At 41.9% G+C, this 6,000-nt stretch overlaps 1 pseudogene across 1 annotated transcript in view; it reads right to left on the reverse strand.

Moving 5' to 3' along the window:
* LOC309633838 (large ribosomal subunit protein eL31 pseudogene) overlaps positions 1-3,654 on the reverse strand; it is a 28,135-nt pseudogene extending 24,481 nt beyond the window's left edge. Inside the window, exon 1 of the transcript in view lies at positions 1-3,654. This exon is cut by the window's left edge and continues 24,481 nt beyond it. The product of the transcript in view is annotated as a large ribosomal subunit protein eL31 pseudogene (transcript).
* Positions 3,655-6,000: the final 2,346 nt, after the last annotated feature.

Consider the following 6,000-nt stretch of genomic DNA (forward strand, 5'->3'; position numbering starts at 1 on the left):
ACATTATACAGACAGGGTCTTTGCTCCATCACTTCTTTACAAGTGGGAGCCATTTACAATTCTCGATAAGAGAAGGTGATAGCATCACCTTGATAAACTGAAGATGGATCTAGAAAAACAAAGGAAGCCAAAAAATATGTAACAAGAAGGTACATCTGGGAAAATTCCCCATATATGTGCAATACCTTTGCTAAGTGTGCACAAGAGATCCAAATTTGTGATGTTGGCAGAACCCACATCTTGACCTCTGAGGCTAACATGTTTGGGTTACTACAGAGTTTGCAAATCTAAGTTGCTCTAAGTTGGTACACTCTGGCTGCTGGCCAACCTAAGGTCTCAAGTCCAGACCTCCCAGTGACTGAGTACAGAAAACTCTTAATGTTTTGGAAGTGTTTCAAATCTTTCAGGCCATTAGGGGACTATTTGGTATTCTAAGAAGGATAATTTACTAAAACAAATTGTGATAGTATGAAATAGCTAATGCAGCTCTCCCAGGAAGTTTTTAATTTCTTATTCCCTAGCAGGCTAAGGGCACCCCAGGTGGCATTCATCTCTTCCCACCAACTCTCACATTGTCCTTTGAGTGTTACTGTATTGTCACACTTGGACCAGTCTGCCTTGTGTTAAAGTTGTTTGGTACTGAAGGAAAATAAGACTGTGTCATAAGGGTATCATATGAAGAAGGCTGAGCTGGAGGAGGAGGTGGGCCCAAGGAGACAGCAAGACAGAAATGGGCTCCCTGGTTGAGGCAGGAAGAACAATTGAGGGAAGGGAAGTTAGATGGTACCTGCTACCTAAAGTATTTCAGCTCCTCTCTTTTTTAGTAATACCCAGCAGAGTTTGGCATCATGTGTACACTAGGTAGCAAATAGCTTAGACAAGCAACAGCTAACACCTGACATTGGGATTTCAGGAAGGAGGGCAATGAGGAAACTGGTGTCATAACAAATAGGGAAGGGACAGAGAGGAGAGATGATGGTGTGGCAGGGGTTGAATTAAGAAATACTTTTCTAAAAATTTCAAGAGTCATGACACACTGTTGATCCAAGAAGCCTGGGAATCTAACTAAGAGCACGTCTCAGGGTCTCCCATGTCCCTTCTAGAAAACTCTGAAGAGACTTGTCTAGCATACACATTTACCCCAACACTTTGGAGAAGTCTCTAAATCTGGATTGATTTCTGGCGGTTTCCCAACCTTGTTGCTGTTTACATTTTGGGTCAAAAATTTCTTTGTTGTTGGCTGATATGAGCACTGAAGGATGTTTAGCAGCCTCCCTGGCCTCTACTCACTACACACCAGTAGCACCTCCCCATTGAGCTGGGCTACTGCTGTTCCTTCCTCCTGCAGGCCCTTGAGATGTCCAGGTGAGGCTGTGGCCTCTGGACACCAAGTTTGGAAGCCACAGTGCTCTGGACAGGAGTGGAAATGCTGCGCCTCCTTCTTTTTTATACCTTATCATCTGAGGCATAAAGCATATTGTGGTACCTTATATTTTTCAGAAGAGTTCAAGAAATATTGCACAGAGTCCAATAAGTTCATTATCTCTCCTTGATCTGGAATACAACTTGAGCCAATTGGGGCTGCCCCATAGGACCACTTTCAGTGACAGACACCATTTTGTTCTTCTGATCTCCTTCCCCTCTAAGGATCTTGTACTGGACCATACTCTTTCTGTTATTCTCCCCACCCTTCCTTCTCAATCTCAAGAAAACAGACCTTGGTGTTCCCAGGTCTCAGGGAGTTGCAGAGCAGGAAAACAAGTTTCATGAAAACAACCTTCTTCCTGATTTTTTAAATTAATTTTTATTGGAGTATAGTTGATTTACAATGTTGTGTTAGTTTCTGCTGTATAGCACAGTGAATCAGTTATAAATATACATATATTCACTCTTTTTTAGATTCTATTCCCATATAGGTCATCACAAAGTATTGAGTAGAGTTCCCTGTGCTATATAGTAGGTTCTTATTAGTTATCTATTTTATACATAGTAGTGTGTATATGTCAATCGCAATCTCGCAGTTTATCCCTCCAGCCTCCCCTTTCCTCCTTGGTAACCATAAGTTTGTTTTCTACATCTGTGATTCTATTTCTGTTTTGTAAATAGGTTCATTTATACCATTTTTTTAGAATCCACATATAAGCAACATCATATGATATTTGTCTTTCTCTGTCTGACTTACTTCACTCAGTATGACAATCTCTAGGTCCATCCATGTTGCTGCAAATGGAATTATTTCATTCTTTTTTTATGGCTGAGTAATATTCCATTGTACATATGTACCACATCTTCCTTATCCATTCCTCTGTCGGTGGACATTTAGGTTGCTTCCATGCCCTAGATATTGTAAATTGTGCTGCAATGAACATTGGGGTGCATGTTTCTTTTTGAATTACGTTCTTCAAAAATCTCAACCCATGGAAGAGAATATGCTGGGTCCTCTTGAGAGAAGGGAGAAATATTTCCCAAGCCCGAAGAGCAGTAGAGATCTGTGGTTTCCAGGGGCATTCTTTTCCCTGGCAATGCCCCCAGGGAGGTTGGAGAATCTCAGAAAGGAGGTGTGCCAGGTGTACCTAAAGAGTTTTAGATTCTACACACCAGGATTCCTGCCTTGACAGTGATTTCCATGCAAGTGTAGAGCCACCTGCCTTCAGAACTCTGGCCATGTGACCCTCAGGGGCAGATTTTATATTCCAAAGATGGTCACAATGATATCTTCTATCTTGCACACTCTTCTACAATGTGGCCTTGCCTATGCCCTATCAAAAAGTGGGATCGATTTCCTCTCCCCTTGAATCTTGGCTGGCCATATGACTCTACTGTAACCAACAAAATGTGGCTGAAGTGATGCTGCCTGATATCCAGAGTTAGGTCAGAATAGGCTGTGCAGCTTCTACCTGGTTGCCTTGTTCAGTGCGAAGTTCGTGTAGAAAGCCCAACTACCTTGTGATTTCCATACATGGAAAGACACATGTAGATGTTCCAGTGGACATCCCTGCTGAGCTCCCCGCCACAACTGCCTGTGGCATCTTGGAAGTCCAGCTTGGAAGTCCATGCTGTGGCATCTTGGAAGTCCAGCCCAGTGGAGTCTTCAGATGCCCAAAGCCCAAGTCAACGTTTGACAGCAGCCACGTGAGAGAAGAAGAAAGAATGGCCCATCTTAGCCCTTCCCAAATACCTGAACCACAGAATCATGAGCGAGAGAAAATGGCTGTGTTAAGCCATGAAGTTTTGGGGTCATTCATTATGCAGCTATAATAACTGGAGTAACCTCCCTGAATTTCCAGCTCTCTTCAACAACCCTAGAGTTTCCCCATGGCCCTTAGGGTGGGAAACAGGAACCTCTTTATAACTCACTGGCGTTTCCCAGCAGCCCATGTAGGACAGAAGTCTGAGTCAGATTGATAAGATTTTTACTTTTGATGTAATAATGGAACTCTCCCTGCATACATAAGCTTGTGAAGAAGAATTCATACTTGCTATATTTACTCAACTCTCTTTTCCTTTAAGATGAGTTCTTCCCTTGCATCTCCTCATCCTTTCTGTGTATGGGCTGCTGGATGGCAGACATATCTGAAATATGCACTCAACACCACTGAGACTCCAGCTGGAACCTCACCTGCTCTCTCCACTCATGGGTTAAATAAAGAACTGGCACAGTTAGTCTATCTTGGGATGCCAGAACCTGCGTGCCCAGTGGGTCACTGAACCAGACCACAACAGGGTCTTTGGCCATCATCACCCTGTCCACTGAGTGTTGTCTGCCCCTGGCACAATGTCTAACGCTTAGTCGCTACTCAGTAAATATTAGTTGAATGCATAAACTAATGTTGAGAAAGAGAGCAGAAAACATGGAATAAGGAATTTAGGTTAAATTGAGGATTTAGAAGTGAGGGCAAGAGAGTTAACAAATGCTATATTTTTTAACTTGCAATTGCTTTAGCACAAAAAAAAGTTTTAGATCTCTGTACTTCAGCCTAGAAGAACTTTAGTCTTCATCCGAAAGGGAAAAAAATGGATCCTTCAGCCTCTAGGATTAGTCATCAGTTGAGTGATCCAGAAGTTACTTCAGATTTGTACTTCCATTTCTATTTCTATTTCTCCCTCTGTAAAGCTGATTGCTTTACCAGGTCCTTTCAACTAAAAGATCACGTTTCCCTTTAGAAATTGCCCTAGGTCTTCATATTTATTATCAAGCTTAATTGAAAAATAATACACCAGGCTTCTGAAGAGTTCTGGTTCCTACTTGTATGAAATTTAAATGAAATATTTACGTTTTCTCTCTATAAATTTCCTGCTTAGCGAATAAGTCTGGGTCAGTCATGTGCTGCATTCAGATCAGGTTCCTTTCAGAGTGTTGATTCTAGGTCTGGAAATAAAAGTTAGCATTTATGCAATGAAATGTTATTCACCTAATTGTTCAGAGTTTCCTAAACAATTCTGTACAAACTTTTTACAATCATGGCTTTCATCACTTCTATTATTGTCAAAAATAGTTCAGTTGGAATTCCTACTATTGCCTCTTTATTTTCTTTCTTTTTTTAAAAATAAATTTATTGGGCTTCCCTGGTGGCGCAGTAGTTAAGAATCCACCTGCCAATGCAGGAGACACGGGTTCGAGCCCTCATCCAGGAAGATCCCACATGCTGTGGAGCAACTAAGCCCGTGCGCCGCAACCACTGAGCCTGCGCTCTAGAGCCCGCGAGCCACAATTACTGAGCCCGTGTGCCACAACTTCTGAAGCCTGTGTGCCTAGAGCCCGTGCTCCACAACAAGAGAAGCCACTGCAATAAGAAGCCCGCGCACCACAACGAAGAGTAGTTCTCGCTCGCCACAACTAGAGAAAAGCCTGTGCGCAGCACTAAAGACCCAACACAGCCAAAAATAAATAAATAAATAAAAGAACCACTGCTATTAAAAAAATATATTTATTTATTTATGGCTGAGTTGGGTCTTTGTTGCAGTGCGCAGGCTTCTCATTGCAGTGGCTTGTCTTTGTTGCAGAGCATGGGATCTAGGTGTGCGGGCTTCAGTAGTTGTGGCACGGGGGCTCAGTAGTTGTGGCTCACAGGCTTAGTTGCTCCGTGGCCTGTGGGATCTTCCCAGACCAGGGCTCGAAGCCCTGTCTCCTGCACTGACAGGTGGATTCATAACCACTGTGCCACCAGGGAAGTCCCCTCTTTATTTTCAAGTTGAAAGTAAATTAAGTAAGTCAAGGACAGGTTTAAGACAATAGCTACAGGGATGCCCTCTGTATGAGTAGAATTTGCATTATAGTATTTTCATACTTGATATTTTGTGTATATTCTATCAAGAATGGGGATAATGATACCTCATTCATAGGGTTGTGATATTTGTGTATAGAAGTTAATTTCTTGATATTCTCTGGCCAATGTGCCAGATAAATCAAATTTCTGTCCTTTGAGTTCTTTGCATTTTCCTGTCCTCATTGGTCTTACTCAATGCATTTATAGCCAGCATTGCACCATTCTATGCTTAATTAGATACCATTTTGTATTGTTTGTAATATTTTAACTTCGTCCATCTTATTTTTGCAACTAGATTATAAAGTTTTAGACTTCTGTAGTCTCAGGATGGCCGGTACATTGATGAACAATGTCAGGCCTCAATAAATACTTGCTGGTTTTTTTTTTTCTATCTTTTCGCTTTCCAATCTGTAGGCTTGAAATCAAAAGATATTCTTGAATTAACCAATGACTCACTTAATCAGACCATCTTTTATTTTGGTAAGCCTGGGGGAGGCTGTGCCTTGTCTCCTAGCTCTTAAACACATGTTAAAGAGAGGACATTTTCCAGTGGAGTCATTGGTATGCTTCACAAAACAAACAGAATTTTCATTAGGAAGGTGTTTATTAAATGAACATGTTTTGAAGAAAGCTGAGGAGACATATGAGCTAACTCTCATCATTAGTAACAAAACCTCTGGCCCTGGAAGGGAGGAGCCAGAGCCTTCAGCCTGCCAAGAAGTGCTGAAAGTCA

This window comes from Balaenoptera borealis (genome assembly GCF_965194805.1).
Source record: "Balaenoptera borealis genome assembly, chromosome: 8".
Taxonomy (NCBI): Eukaryota; Metazoa; Chordata; class Mammalia; order Artiodactyla; family Balaenopteridae; genus Balaenoptera; species Balaenoptera borealis.